The following is a 17,500-nucleotide window of genomic DNA, read 5'->3' on the forward strand; positions in this document are numbered from 1 at the left end:
CTTAGGGGAAATCACACTCCTCTGCTCAACTCATCTGACCTCCCGCCGTCGGCAGACACACACTGATGGGGCGCAGAGAGATCCCCTCTCAGCTCACAGGCTCTGGGTCCTGATCCCCGGCTCCACTCGAAGGCATCCGGGGGCTAAGATGACCTCTGACCCCTCACTGCGTCTTAATGCCTCCATCTGAGGTCACCGTACGGCAATTTGGATTAAAGTGACTGCTAAACGGGGACAAATATTTAAATGTCTAGGAGATGATGATGCTGCTGCTGTTACTTTGAATAGGATGATATGAGAAGCGCGCGTACTTCTTCTTGTGTTACAAATGACCTCTCAGAGGACCTCCAAACGCTCACCTCAAGGTGGTCCCGACAAAAGCGTTTCTGGCAGATTAACAACCGCCGAGTGAAGGAAGAAGGATCCTGGAGCATTGGACTCTAAAATACTGAAGCAGGCAGGTTGCATCTGGCAGACAATAGCTAACATAATTATGCTTCAATACTGACACTAGCAGACTGGCGCTATCAGATTAAAGTTAGTAAAGTACCGTCCTTCTTAAACAAACAAGCACAAGGTCCAAGTCAAGCCTTTGTTCTGACTAAATACGAGTGACTTATGTATTTCATGATCCTTCATCAAAGTAATGATGTCATAGTTTAGCGTGAAGTAGATGTAGAAGTAGCAGTTGAGAGCTTGGTAATAATGAGATAGTGGCGATCTCGGGAGAGAGATGTATGTGCGTGTGTGTGTGTGTGTGTTTGTGTGGATGTGTGGATGTGTGTTAATGTGTGCGTGTGCGAGTGTGTGTGTGCGTGCGTGTGTGTGTTGTGTGAAGTGAGATCAGCTTGCATCAGAACAACTCTTATGTAACCCTGGTTTATATCCCAAACTGCGGTGACGGTGGTGTGTGTGCATGTGTGTGTGCGTGCGCGCATTTGGCCGCAAGTGGGGAAAATGTGTGTATAGTAGACCACACACGGCCAGAGGAGATGCTGGCAGATGCTTTGATCCTCCATTTCTTTTTCTTACTCTTACCCTAATATCTCCTTCCTCCTTGAAGACTCATTCATCATCTCACATCACCATTGCTATCTATCATAAAAGGTCAAGTATTTGTTTTACGCACAATCATACAAGCATGAGAGTAGGCTTATTAAATGGGTTGAAATCTGAAGATTATGCAAGAAGATATCTTTCATGTTCGTCCCCCCCCCACAAGGTTGCACACACATTCCCCCCCCCACCGCCCCCCTCCCTCCTCTCATAATGTTGAATAAATCTTTCCAATGTCTACTTTCCCGGAACCTAACTTTACTTAATGCAGGGGAATTACAATTCCGGTGGATTTCAATACTATTTACTTTAATGAATAACGGCCCCCGAAATCGGTTTCTATGATGACAAATGACAGATTTCGAACTTTCCCTTCAACCTAACACATGAGTCGATTCCTTGGTTGTCCCAAGAGAAGGGTCTGGGGCTCACCCAGTCCTCCATGGTGAAGATAATCGGTTATCACACCCAGAAGCACAGGCTATCACCCTGCTCCCTGCTTAAAGCCCGGCTTATGCTAGCCCAAGGCTAGGACAGCCCAGGGCTTACTTCAACCAAGTAGAGACAGGTTTCTGATGGCGCAGAGCTAAGTGCAAGCGTCCACACCTACTGTATATCCCCAGGCTACAATCGTTTGAATAGTTCTTCTAATTCATCACACAAACATTGTTAACTGCACTGTGGTTGGCGGGTTAGAGTTATCTAGCCTCGAACTCCTGGCCCTGATTCACACTGGCACTTGCATCTGGAATTAGCCCCGAAAGAGAAGGTAATGTGAACACCTTCTTAGCCCAGGGCTGGGTATGGAGTAAGCCCTGCAGGCTAACCATAGTAAGCAGCCTCTGAGGACCAGAGAAAAGCGAGCTGCACGCACAAAGGTCAAGCACGCACGAAGGGCTCGACACTTAACTACCCATCAAAACATTAACATAAGGTACAAAAATATATATATGTTTAAAGTAGAATAAAATGGTTAAGTAATTACAATTTGCACAGTTTGAAAGAGCAGTGAATACAGAGACAGGTCATTAAGGAGCAGGTAGGGGTTAGACAGTGAATACAGAGACAGGTCATTAAGGAGCAGGTAGGGGTTAGACAGTGAATACAGAGACAGGTCATTAAGGAGCAGGTAGGGGTTAGACAGTGAATACAGAGACAGGTCATTAAGGAGCAGGTAGGGGTTAGACAGTGGAATACAGAGACAGGTCATTAAGGAGCAGGTAGGGGTTAGACAGTGAATACAGAGACAGGTCATTAAGGAGCAGGTAGGGGTTAGACAGTGAATACAGAGACAGGTCATTAAGGAGCAGGTAGGGGTTAGGGGTCATTTGTACAGTTAGACATTGGGGTTTGGACCCATGACTATTTGGCCAGCAACAGAGGCGAAAAACATCTCCCAGACTATAATGTTTAAAATAGAATTAATCTGACGTATTTAGTCATGGTTACAGGGTGGGCAGAGAGAGAGAGAGAGAGAGAGAGAGAGAGAGAGAGAGAGAGAGAGAGAGAGAGAGAGAGAGAGAGAGAGAGAGAGAGAGAGAGAGAGAGAGAGAGAGAGAGAGAGAGAGAGAGAGAGAGAGAGAGAGAGAGAGAGAGAGACATCCCACATCAATGCCACACACAAACACACAAACACACACACACACAGAATATGGTGAAAGTATGGAGGGGATGGGAGGGTGAGTATGGGGGGGCTAAGTCAAACCAGACTTTACTAATCCCTGAAGGACCACTTGGTTTTATACAATAACCATTGTCTGTCTCTCTCTCTCTCTCTCTCTCTCTCTCTCTCATCTCTCTCTCTCTCTCTCTCTCTCTCTCTCTCTCTCTCTCTCTCTCTCTCTCTCTCTCTCTCTCTCTCCCTCTCTCTCCATCTCCATCTCTTGCTCTTAATCTATCCTTCTCTCTTTCTCTCTTTATAAAAACACAGAAACACAGAATTATTCATCGACAGCCCTCAATACAAACACACACAAATGCACATGCGCACACGCAGACACACACTCATAAATGTATATAAAGGGCATAATGACATTTAAGAGAATAACGTTTTTCAGGGCACGCAACCATAAATATAATATTATCAGTAGATATCGCCAAGGTAACTGTGATCCTATATATTAAAATACCACAGTGTATTTTATTTGTTTACTCCAGTTTACCACGATGCATTTATGTTGGAATATACTGCAAGGACAGACAATGTCACCCACAAACACCCACACACACGCTCCCACACTGAGCAAAATGAGGTTTGACATTTTTAAGTGAAAGCAGATGAGAGAAGGAAAAGGGGACAAATTAAAAGAGAGAGAGAAGAGAGAGCGAGAGAGTGAGAGAGAGAGAGGGCAAAAGTAAGAGGGAAGGACGAAAGAGAATACCACAGACTGTAGAAGACGGGTTGAGATTGGGTCGGAAGGAGAGAACGTAAATGAGAAAACTAGGGAAAGATTAGGGAAGAGAGTGAGAGAGAGGGAGTTAATAGTCTGTTCTATGTTGAATGATCGTTATTAGTGTAGCTGAGGGCTAAACAGGGAGGGAGAGAAAAAGAGGGAGGGAAAGACGGATAGAAGAGTTGGAGAAGGAGAGAGGATTGGGGATTGAGGAGAAGGGAGGGAAAAGAAGAGGAGGGGACCAGAGAGAGAGAGAGAGAGAGAGAGAGAGAGAGAGAGAGAGAGGAGGAGGGGAGCTGGAGCGACAGAGGTCGGACAAAATGGCAGCCAAACACCCACAGTGTGTTTGTTTATTTGGAGGAAAGATTAGCAGAACGTCGGATCATATCTCTCTCTGAACACCTGACCCACAGTGGGCTTTCGGCTCTGTTTCTGCCCTTTGTGTCTTAGAGTGAAATCAGAGGGAAAAAAACTGCCAAAAAAGCGATTCAAGGGGGAGATCTTTGCAGGACAATAGGTCATCCTTTTTCAGTCTCCACATTGCATACAAAAAACACAACAAAAGAAAATGTATAAGATCCATTCAATAAAGACATTTTATAAACAGCATCAATTACATAATAAACAGTATAGGCTATACATTATTGAAACAACAATGAATAGATGCAATTGTAAAACATGCAGAAACTGTGTCTGGAAGATTATCACAACGTCTGAACAAATGTCCCACACATGAGAGAAGGCACATGATCCGAGCTGCAGTGGGTGGCCCCTAGGAACCTAATTCCCCTGGGAACCTAAGCCCTTGTTCCAAGGGAGCCCTACAGCCGTGTTTCCCAGCGCACCTTCCCTCAGTGTGTGTGGACGCTCGCTCACTACTACATCTTCCCTATAGTTTCTCCTTGAGGATGAACAGAGTGTCTGGCTGTGTGTCTGTCTGTATGTGTGTCTGTCTGTTCATTTAATCTATCCCTCTATTATCATGAATTTACTAGCTAGCAGCTTGTCTATTGTAAACACGATGAAGTCAAGAAGCGTACATGCTCTCTGTGTTCGGTTCCATACTCTACTCAAATTAAAAAGACTCACATACTATTACGATGGTAAGTAGACAGTTTTATCCAAAGTGACTCACAGAGAGCTCAGATATACCTCATTAAGCCACAGGTAGGAATTAGGGAGCGTCTTTTCTTAATCTTAAAACGACAGGTACACTGTGGACATTGGGGATGGAAAAGGAAACCTTTTGGCTGGGAGTCAAACACTGTAATACACACTAAACTAGCCTGACCCCTGGTCCACCACACACACACACACACACACACACACACACACACACACACACACACACACACACACCACACACACACACACACACACACACACACACACACACACACACAAATCCATCCTATAGGAAGGTTTGAAGCTAATGTCGCTAGTCAGATGATAGAGTTTCATCACAGATAGGGTGAAAGATGAACCAGGTGAAACAGAGGAGTGAGGGGGGTGATACATGAATAAAAGCTCTCTCTGTCCTGCAGGGTTTACAGAGGGCCCGCACACACACACACACACACACACACACACACACACACACACACACACACACACACACACACACACACACACACACACACACACACACACACACACACACACAGCTTACCTTGATTAATTTCTCATCTCTTTTCGTCTCATTATCTCATTCATGAATTCCCTCACATGGCCCTCACATTTACACCGTATGCATCAATGACATCATAGCTTTCACCATAGGGAGAGAATAGATGAGATGATAGAAGGACACCCACAAACACCTGAATACCAACAGCTGAGCTATACTGCAACCTAGTGGCCATGCATTGAACTACAACTGCTTCATAGCCGTTGTAGGGCAAATGTACAGAACCATGTAACCCATTATAAGTAGGTATAAATATGACTTAACAAACATATCAAACCCTCCATCGTATCAATGTAAAAACATTTGTAAAGTGTGACTCTTTCGCTAGGGTATACAATATGTTACAATATCAATATTTTTAAAAACTGACAAACCAACATTTAAAAACCCTTCTGAATAAAGTAGAATTCCCATAAGTTGCTGAAGCTGCAGCCACAGTGGAAGAGTGCTACGTTGCTTGGCAACACTTCACCTTGGTAACCATGCCTTGACTTGTTCTCCTACAGGCTCATGTCTAGCATTTATCTTAGACTAGGATCAAATAGGTCCATGTCTGGTTCAGAAACAACAGCCAACACCAGAGCCAGCCAGCGGGTGGCAGAGAAGGTATAAAATATATGTTTTGTTATTTTCTTATTAATTGTAATTTAGAATTGTAAATTATGAATCATAGAGCTGTATTCAAATCAAACTGTAAAACCATCCAAAGTCCTTTGTCCTGAAAATAATATGAATATTTAATATATATTACACTTTTAAAGGTGTATAATGTATAAAAGTGTATATGTTATTATTATTTCATGTATAAAATATACACTTTTATCTATTTAATATACAAATATACACATTCCCCAAAGGAAGATGTACATATATTTACCTTAAACAAAGATAGTAGCCATTTACTTGTTCAAACAAAATATAAGCAAAGTAACTGAAATATTAATTGATGCTATTCCCTTAACGCTTGGAGCAAAATGTACAACTTAATCAATAATTAATTAAACAGTTATAGATAATTCAGCATTCTCAATAGACTGTGGTACGGATCAAAGAAAGACAGTTCAACAGAAACTTACTAGGAGAGACGGAACTCCAGCGGCATCAAACTACAAACTGAGGATTCATGACCAGACAGAGAGAGAGAGAGGGGGAGAGAGAGGGGGGAGAGGGAGGGGGGGGGGGGGGGGGGGGGGGAGAGGGAGGGGGGGGGGGGGAGAGGGAGAGACAAGAGATTGAAAGATAGCATGGAGACTGAGGAAGGAGAGAGGAATAAGTGAGTAGGAGTGAGATGAGAGGGAGATTGGTGAATAGAGGGATGGGGAGGGGGTGATCAATTAGAGAGAGTATAGAAAGAGAGAGCAAGGAAGTAGCCAGAAAGGATAGAAAGATTAGGACAAAAATATATCTAGAGAGAAAGAGAGAAGCATAATAGAGATGCAGTGATGAAAAACAGATGAGAGAGATGAACGAGAGAGAGATAGAGGGAGAGAGAAAGAGAAAGAGAAAGAGAGAGAGAGAGAGAGAGAGAGAGAGAGAGAGAGAGAGAGAGAGAGAGAGAGAGAGAGAGAGAGAGAGAGAGAGAGAGAGAGAGAGAGAGGGGGAATTGTGGAGGATGATGGCGGGAGGAAAGATTATGAAGAGATGAAGAAGAGAAGCGAGGAGAGGATTGAACTCCACAAGTAAGCTGGTTTTATTTGATACAGTCTATGGTTTGAACCCCTATCGCAGCCTGATTAGACAACACTTCCTCTCTGGACTACTGTCACTGGGGAAGAGGCACACATTTTTGCCAATTAACAGTCAGATCCGGTCAGTATCGCCTAGCAACGCAATTATCTTCTGGGATGTGCAAACTGAATCAACGGAAGCATGGACGAAATCACCTCATCCATCACACAAACACACAGACACAAACACACACAGTTGTTTCCTTTTTGTCCTGCAATACAAGAAGTAACACATTTTCGTGTTTTTTTCCCACATTTTAATTATTATAAACACACAAAGACACACACACACACACACACACACACACACACAGACAAACAGTGGTCGTGTTTGTAATGTGTATGCTTGTATTTAGTCTACATCCAGACATAAGATGACCCCTCTATCCCTCACAGCTGGTCAGAAGGAAGGAGGTAGAGGGAGAGAGGGAGGAGGGAGTGAGGGAGGGATAGTGAAGGGACTTTTCCTCATTTGAATATGAAATAGATTGGCAACGAGATCAAAAACCTGAGCTAGACAGGGATGCGCACACACACAAACACACACACACACACACACACACTCATGAACAAACACACTGACAGAGACACTCACTGACAGACGCACACACACACACACATGCTTACACTTAGCCCCGGCCCCCACACACACACACACACACACACACACACACACACACACACACACACACACACACACACACACACACACACACACACACACACACACACACACACAGTGGAATAAGCCACACACTTGATATTTAAAGTAACAATGTGTATGACAGTGTCAAACTCATACACACACACACACATACATGCATGCATGCACACACACACGCACACACCCAGTGTAATTGAGGGGCTGGAGAGTGATGTGTGCATTCCTTCATGGTAATACAGTGATCATCATTCTCTCTCTCCCTCAACTGCTCCTTAATCTCGACCTTTCTCCCGCTCTCATTCTCTCCTTGAGACTTCTCTCGGTCTAGCCCCTTTGACCCTCTCTCTCTCTCTTCTATACACAGTGGTAGCCTCTCTCTCTCTCTCTTATCTGTCTGACGCTCTTCTCTACACAGCGGTGGTCCGTCTCTCTCTCTCTTCTCTTCACTGAGGTAGACACTCTCTCACCCTCTTAATGTACTCTACACAGTGGGAGTCGCTACACAGCTTTAGTCTCTCTCTCTCTCTCCCTCTTCTAAACACAGTGGGGGTCTCTTACCCTCCATCTCTCTTCTACATGCAGAGGTAGTCTCTCCCTCCCTCTTTCTCTCTTCTCCTAACAGTGATATTCTCTCTCTCTCTCTCTCTCTCTCTCTCTCTCTCTCTCTCTCTCTCTCTCTCTCTCTCTCTCTCTCTCACTCTCTCTCTCTCTCACGCTGTCGCTCTTCATTATGTAGTGATAGTTTCACTCTGTGTGTGTGTGTGTGTTAGGATGAGGAAGTGAGCTAGCTGCCAGGCTAGCTATTAATGCTAAACGATGATATCACATGATGACATCACAGAGAGAGGATCAGGTAATTAGCCGCATACTTGTTTTATCAACACCCCCCGAGACCCTCCACTCACACACACATATATAAACACACACACACACACACACACACACACACACACACCACACACACACACACACACACACACACACAAGCAAATGCATGCAATCACACACACACACACACACACACACACACACACACACACACACACACACACACACACACACAAACAAATGCATGCAATCACACACACACACACACGCACGCACACACACACACACACACATACCACTCTAGCTTGCAAGGGATTAGCAGAGGTCAAGGCTGAAAAAAATAGTTTGTGTGCGTGTGTGTGTGCATGTGTGTGTTGCTATTCCTGTCAGCAGACAGTGAGATATTTTTCATGTGGTATCAAACCACATGATGGGAGGAAAAAAAGCAGTGAGAAAGAGAGAGAATGAGAGAGCTATACAGAGGAGTAGCGAGTAACAGGAGGAAGTAGCGAGATAATCAGAGGAAGATAAAGAGATGAACATTTGGAGGGAGGGAGTCAGAGGTGAAATGAAGGAGAGAGAGAATCAGAGAGAGAGATTCAGAGAGATATAGAAAGGGAAAGAAAGAAAGAATCTCTCTCTCTCTCTCTCTCTCTCTCTCTCTCTCTCTCTCTCTCTCTCTCTCTCTCTCTCATTTAAATGTCACCCTTGATTTTTTTTACATCACTGCTTGGAGTTAACAGTCTCCAAAATATGTGTCTGTGTGTGTGGGGGGGAGACTTACAAGGTTAGGGGTTAAATTCCCTTAGTAGCGCAGTAGGTAGAACAAGGCATAAACACTGCCAAGGTTAAGGGTTATATTCCCTGTGTAGCCAAGTAGGTTGAGCCAGGCAGCAAAATTGCTTGTGAAAGTGGTCAAAGTTGAATTAGTCTTTAGAGGTCACAACCTAACTTTTATCCTAATTTATTGAGAAGGTTCTTGTGAAGAAACAACAGCCAGAGCTTTGATCATGGGTTCAAACAAGATATAAATTTAATGAAATAAACATCAAAGACAACGATGATGGCAATTCAAACTTCATTATCTTATTGTGTGTGTGTGTGTGTGTGTGTGTGTGTGTGTGTGTGTGTGTGTGTGTGTGTGTGTGTGTGTGTGTGTGTGTGTGTGTGTGTGTGTGTGTGTGTGTGCATGTGCACATGCATGTGTGCATGTGTGGTTGAATAATTGGAACAGTCAGTGTGTTTGTAAGTCTCTCCGTCTGTCTCTCTCAGTATACCTGTCTGTCTGTCTGTCTGTCTGTCTGTCTGTCTGTCTGTCAGTGCTGTGTCCCCGACACCACTTAAAAGTGTCATACTGTCACGTGACCAGGGTGTGTCACGTGACCAGGGTGTGTCACGTGACCAGGGTGTGTCACGTGACCAGGGTGTGTCACGTGACCAGGGTGTGTCACGTGACCAGGGTGTGTCACGTGACCAGGGTGTGTCACGTGACCAGGGCAGCAGTTAGCTGTTCAAAAGTCTGTCTGTAACAAGCACAGGCCTGTTGTTGTCTCTCTTTTCACCCCTGAGGCCATCATCTCGTCCTAAGCCTGTTATTTCCTATCTGGAATAAACAAAGCACATCTTATTAGAAATGTATTCTGTTCCTCCTTAGAATTCGTACTTATCGTAACTTGGCCCATCGTATAAGGTTGCAAAGCTGTATTAATCTCTGATGGGGAAATCGCATTAAAATGAGCTCAGTTTGGAAGGAAGACGATAAATAATCCAGCAAACGCGACAACATCACAGTCATCATAAGTGCCACGTAAATGATTATTCCTTCGCGCACTAAATAACACATTTCACATCACATCTCGCTGGAAGATCATCAATTACGGTTTGTGACGTTTTTTGGAAAGATTCTTGCATGAGAATGAATGGCATTGCGGATATCGATGCACAAACCACACACAATTAAGATCAATACCTCTGTGCTATGGATATTGATATTAAGTACAGAATCACAAACCCACACAAACCTTACACACACTATGATTCTAAAGGATCTATACATGATATGTGAGATAACATGTGACACACACAAACCCGTCCAGTCCAAAAACACGCACGTATGCAAAAACAATTGAAACCATGTACATTCAAAATACTCTCCACAAACACATGGTTATCCTACATGCACGTAACAACCCCGCACGCACATACATACACACATCAAACACACAAAAGGCGAATGTTCTGGTTCTCAACAACATGCGCACATATTGCTCAAACAAATATTAATAGTGTCATGTGGGCGTGCACACAAACACACACAAACAAACAGACACACACACACACACTGACACACACAAGGTGGCATGTGCTGAGTCACACAAACATGCGCACACATATAATCGATTAAACAATGATCAATGGTGTCATGCGGGCGCGCACTCACAAAACCACACACACACACACACACACACACACACACACACACACACACAGACACTCACAGACATACACACACAGACACACACGAAAGCCAGGGTACCTCGGAAGAAGGGAACAGAGAAGGAGGTGTCGGAGGTCTTCCTCTCCTCCTCATCCTCTTCTTCCTTCCTCCCCTGAGCGGGGGATCTCCTCCTCTTCCAACGCATCCCTCTGTCCTTCACGCTATCCCTCGTTCTGTCTATCTATCCATGCATCTATTTGTCTGTCCGTCTGTCTGTCTATCTATTAATCCACTGAATACTTAGCTAGTCGATCTCTCTAAAGATCTCAGTCCATCTCTCTGGCTCTCCATCTCTCGCTCTATCTTTCTGTGTTCTATCGATCAGTAGAACTGTAACTATCTGTCGCTTCACTCAACTCGTTCATACTCTCTCGCTTGCTCCCTCTTCGTCCTCGTTTTGAACAAGCTCTGCCTTTCACTGCTCTGCCCTTAGTCTCTCTCTCTCTTTCACACCCCCCCCCCCCCCCCCGCTCTCTATTTTCCTTTATTTATACGTCTCTGTTTATCTCTCCTACTCTCTTTCTGAAGGAACAGCGACGTAGCATGGCGAGAAGTCGATCACTAGATACATTCACGAGGTATGTGGTGCCTGTGTGTGTGTGTGTGTGTGTGTGTGTGTGTGTGTGTGTGTGTGTGTGTGTGTGTGTGTGTGTGTGTGTGTGTCTGTGTGTGTGTCTGTGTCTGTGTATGCGTGTGTGTGTGAGAGAGTGTACGGCATTGTATTGCTCAGCAATCCGCAGTCAATTCTGCTGAGTCAGTTTTTCTTTGGACCATACCACACATCGACGCTGTTCGCTTACACGCACAGAAACACACACACATACACAACTCATACACGCACACTGCCCACACACACACACACACACACAGATGCATACATGCTCACACTCACACACACATACAGAAGTACACACTCCAACATACACACACGTGTATACATACACAGTACACACCACACAGATACAGGCAAGCAGACACACTCTATTATCTGAATATCAGCAATACTTTTTGTTTTATCCAATAGGTGTTGACCCCGCAGACTGTTCCGGAACCCTCAGTGTTTTCCGGAACAGATTTTTCCAGAACCCCCAGAGGTTCCGGAACAGACTGTTCCAGTCTCCGCAGGTGCTTCGGACCAGGTGAGGTGGTGACATAAATCAACCCTGCTTCAGGTTGAGTTGCATTACAATATAGTACCTCAGAGGGGGAGAGCGCGAGAAAGAGTGAGAGACGGAGGGGGGAGAAGGAAGGGGAGAGAGAGTATCTTAAGAGCACATGAACCAGACCCAGAAGACTCAATTATGATTGTATCAATCCACTTTATATTCATGAAGTATTACTGTTCAGACTGTTGCTCACCACTAAAGCTATGTTTAAGCAGGACTGAGTGAAAATGCAAAAATATTAAATCCATATAATCCCCCCCTGTAGACAATACGGCCCGGGCATGGATATAATCTCGCAGTGGTTAGGGTATTCGACTCCCACACTAAAGGGTCTGGGTTCCATTACCAACGTCTGCAGTATGTCTAACCTCTGGAACCATAACTGATTTAATGAGCCATTCGCAGAGCCATAAGATGCCTCCTAACCTCTACCTGCTCCGTATTGATCGTATCTTTACAGAATGCAACAGACTGCAGGTCCCTTGAATCCACACATATTGCGCACCCTCCAAGGATCCCCCAGCAACTCCCATTAGGTCAGCTTTACAAAGCCCCTCCCCCCGGCCCACAGACAAAATAAAACCTCTTCATCCTCCCTTCCATCAATATCACCAACAGAGCACGACTCTGCTCTGAACCCACGTGGCCCTCCCAATGTTTTCAGTAATTTGTTTTACATGAGTGTGAAGGACAATGTATCCATGGCTACACATCAAACAGTTGCGCAAAGTGACCATCTATGGATACATCTAGCAACACACACTGAGCTCCATCTAACAGTAACGCACACTGAGCTCCATCTAACAGTAACACACACTGAGCTCCATCTAACAGTAACACACACTGAGCTCCATCTAACAGTAACACACACTGAGCTCCATCTAACAGTAACGCACACTGAGCCTCCATCTAACAGTAACACACACTGAGCTCCATCTAACAGTAACACACACTGAGCTCCATCTAACAGTAACACACACTGAGCTCCATCTAACAGTAACGCACACTGAGCTCCATCTAACAGTAACGCACACTGACCTCCATCTAACAGTAACGCACACTGACCTCCATCTAACAGTAACACACACTGACCTCCATCTAACAGTAACACACACTGAGCTCCATCTAACAGTAACACACACTGACCTCCATCTAACAGTAACACACACTGACCTCCATCTAACAGTAACACACACTGAGCTCCATCTAACAGTAACACACACTGAGCTCCATCTAACAGTAACGCACAGAGTATCCATGGCTACACATCTAACAATAACACACACTGACAATCCAGGGCAACATCCAACAGTAACACACTGAACTACTTCTAACAGTAACACACACACACACACACACACACACACACCAGACACTCTCACATGCACCTACAATCCACAGGCTACAGACAGCATGCCAAAGTTAGGAGCCAGACAGATTTAAGGGGTGCTCAGTTCACACACACACGCACACACACACTCACTCACTCTTCCTCACTTTCTATCACTGTTTTACTTATTTAAGGTGACATGACGATGGTAGAAGACTAACATCAATTTACATTATCATATATATAGGATCCTATACTTATACTTATACTTACTTGTACTACTACTTCTATACTATCTAACAATAACAGAACAATAACATTGAGAGGGATGAAGTATTTGTAGTTTTCTACAATAGAAGCATTAAGCAATATTTTTAACTTCTTATCAGGTGGAGTAAAGAGAGGATAACAAATCCTGTAAAGTTGTCAGGTTGCACTGGAAACACGTTGTGAAGTAACAGGGACCAGAAAGGGGATTTGCTGAACAAAGTAAAACAACCGGTCCTCACTAGGCAGCATGTGTATGTGTATGTGTGTGTGTGTGTGTGTTGTGTGTTGTGTGTGTGTGTGTGTGTGTGTTGTGTGTGTGTGTGTGTGTGTGGTGTGTATCCGGCTGACATTTTTCTGCACATGTGTGTGTACTTAAGATAGGAATCTGCTTTCCACACACAATATAAACACTGTCAGCCTGGGCCTCTGTCCTTCATATAAGCAACAACGAGAGAGAGAGAGAGAGAGAGAGAGAGAGGAGAGGAACGAGAGCAGAGGATGTCGAGAGAGGAGAGAGAGAGAGAGACAGGGCGAGTAAGGGGATGAGAAGGAAAGAGCAGAAGAGCGAGAGAAGAGAGAGGTGGACCAGAGGGAGAAAGAGTAGAATGGACGAGAGAGAGAGAGAGAGAGACTGAGATATATAAGAAGAGGGACAAAAAGGTGGAGAGGGGGGGGGTAATGACAGAGGGAAACACCGAGGGGGAGAGGGCGAGCAGTAATGAGATAGAAGGACGGAGGAGATTTAAGAGCGAGCAAAAGGAAAATATAACATTATTGTCTTAATGAAAGACGACGAGGAGGACTGAGGAGGACAGAGTTCAAAGGTCACGCAACAGTCACAGATCCTAATAAGAGTGTGTGTGTGTGTGTGTGTGTGTGTGTGTGTGTGGTGTGTTGTGTGGTGTGTGTGTGTGTGTGTGTGTGTGTGTGTGTGTGTTGTGGTGTGTGTGTGTAAGGTGTGTGCGTGTCTGTGTGTGTCTGTGTGTGTGATGTGTGAGCGAGGAAGAAATTAACATACACACACATTAGACGTTTTTAACATTTTGTTAACTTTCTCTCAACACACACACGCACACAGCACAAACACACACCCTCAAGGGAGTGTAACTGACTGTGTCACTGGTGGGGACAAAAACATGGGGCAGAGACGTTTTATGGGGACAGTTTAGTACGTCAATTACACACACACACACACACACACACACACACACACACACACACACACACACACACACACACACACACACACACACACACACACACACACACACACACACACACACACACAACACAGCTGGTTTCCTCCCCATGTTAAGTCTCAGTTCTCAGTATAATGGGTTGTGATGGCAGCTATACGTGTTCAATGTAAACTGCCCTGTTACAGAATCCCACTGGGGCGAGTGACGCAGCGTCTAGTGCCGCGTGTCCAGCTCTGATGTACGGTTCAAACACAGCCCTAAATGACACAGCGCACAGTGTGATGTATCAAGGGCCTTGTGGTCTTGATGCATCGTCCATCATCGGATATGTATGTATTTTTTTGGATTATAGAATATTACATTTAGAAATGTTTTGACGCCATTGCATCGGACTGTTAAGAAACCGTTTTTTCTTGTGTGACTTAGTTATCAACTTACTATCAAAACAAGTAAGTCAATATACACATTTGTGAGTTGTTGGACACATTAAGGACGATAACTTTCAGCTCTGAACTATGATTTTGTGATTCATATTCATGTGTTTACAACCTGTTGATCATTACCAACAGCTTTGAACAATTCGCTCAACCGATGATATAAATCACATTGTAAAAACACACTTCCTGAATCCCTCTCGGCTCTCCCATTCCAACGTAACATCTCGTCATTCCATCCGTTTGTTCACAAAGATCACACCATTTGCATTGCGGAGGATCCACGCATCAAAGCCTTCCTTCCCTCTACCTAGGCAAAATCAACCAATGACAACCCAGTGTCCCCTATAGGGGATCATAAACCTTTGTTTACATCACAAGTGAGAGCAGTCCGTCTGATGTACAACGGATGGTTCAATTTCAAGCACTAAAAGTCGTTAAAGTGAACACATCAACCACCACCATATACATTTTTTTAATGGTTCATAATAGCCCATCAACATAACACCGAGTAGTACAATTAGGACCACTCACGGATTTATCAAAATCTCAACAGCCCAGGTAAGAAACACATTGGATTCAAACAGGATATGAATATTGTGCTTGTTCTTGTTGACTCGATTCATAGAGTGGTAATCAACAGAGGATGAAGGGAGGCGAGAGGGGAGGTGGGCCAGGTCACAGGGGTATAGTACAGGTGCACAGGTGTGCTGGGTTGCTAATGCTGGGGATTGCAGGTCAGACAACAGGTCAAACGTTTGGATTACCTGGCTGGACTTTAATCCAGTGGTGAGCTAGGTTGTACTGCGATGTTCTGCGCTATATTCCCTTTGCCCTGCTCCTTCTCGCCCTCTCTCTCCTCTTCTCCCCCTCTGATCTCCTCCATCGCTCCTCTCTTCTCCTCATTTACTCCCATCTATTCTCCCCCCTCTCTCCTCCTTTCCTCCTCTCCTCTCTCCTCTCTCCTTCTACTTTCTTCCACTACTATAAATCGCCCAAATCCCTGTCGTCGTGTGTGTGTGTGTGTGTGTGTGGTGTGTGTGTGTGGTGGTGTGTTGTGTGTGGGGTGTGTGTGTGTGTGTGGTGTGTGTGTGTGTGTGTGTTGTGTGGGTGTGTGTCTGCGTAGGTTCCTGTATGTAACAGAGCAAGGAAGGTAGAGAAGAACACAGAGGGTGAAGAGGGGGAGGAGAAGGGTGAGACAAGGGGAAAACATTTTTAAACACACACAGAGCTGAACTTGGGTCCACAGAACTCTGGCATTGTTCACAGCTGGGTGTCTCCACGGTAACGGAGGGGAGATAAACGCACCAAAAAAAAGTTGACTCCCTGGCCCAAGTACAGCAGCAGGTGTGTGTATGTGTGAATGCTTTTCTTTGTTTCTATGTGGGTGTGTGTTTGGTAGTATGTGTGCGAGAGAGAGAGAGAGAGAGAGAGAGAGAGAGAGAGAGAGAGAGAGAGAGAGAGAGAGAGAGAGAGAGAGAGAGAGAGAGAGAGAGAGAGAGAGAGAGAGACGATAAAGGGACCCAGCCAGGACAGGAAGTAGCTAATACGTTTTCTTCTGGTTCACCTACATTTCTTCCATTCCATCCATTTCTCTCCCTGTTGCACATTTTGTATCTTACTGTGATGAAACCACTCGGAGAAACAAACACACAAACAGGTGTGAGCGAAGGAAGACGGGACCACCACACACACACACACACACTCACTCCAAAGAAACACTGTCATTTCAATTTGAAACCAACCACAGACGTTAAGTCACTTTGCCTCACTGTGTTTGAGCTGATGTAAGCAGTTTAAGCGTGCACACAGCTAGATAGAAGATTCAGATGGTGTATTGTCATATGCACAGCAATTACGGGCAGCAGTCACTGGAAATGTAATTCTTGAGTCTAAGGTTCCTTTGACATGCAATATAAAAAGAAAAAGTGTAAGAAAACACACACTGGACATGAAATAATAAAATATAATATATATAATATTAATGGCCGTAAACAAAGCCAGGTTGCATAGCGACAGCCAGGCCCCTGTCTGGCTGGCTGCGTCATAAAAGCTGAATCTGATTGGAAGGAATCTGGGATTATGGCGGAGCTTAGGAGGCAGGTGAAGGGAGGACGAGGAGGGAGGGTGAAAGAAGGAGAGGGAAGAGGAGGAGGGGAAGGGAGTGAGGAGGAAATTAGTTTCTCGGAATGAGGGACTACAGTGCAGTGAGGGAGACGAAGAGGAATGGAGGAGGAGAATTAAAGGGG

General features: G+C 44.7%; 1 protein-coding gene across 1 annotated transcript in view; it reads right to left on the reverse strand.

Moving 5' to 3' along the window:
- The window catches only part of LOC130370475 (rho GTPase-activating protein 6-like), a 112,052-nt gene that overhangs the window by 40,811 nt on the left and 53,741 nt on the right, over positions 1-17,500 (reverse strand). The gene's annotated exons all lie outside the window — the stretch shown is intronic.

Source organism: Gadus chalcogrammus, chromosome 17, assembly GCF_026213295.1.
Source record: "Gadus chalcogrammus isolate NIFS_2021 chromosome 17, NIFS_Gcha_1.0, whole genome shotgun sequence".
Classification (NCBI taxonomy): Eukaryota; Metazoa; Chordata; class Actinopteri; order Gadiformes; family Gadidae; genus Gadus; species Gadus chalcogrammus.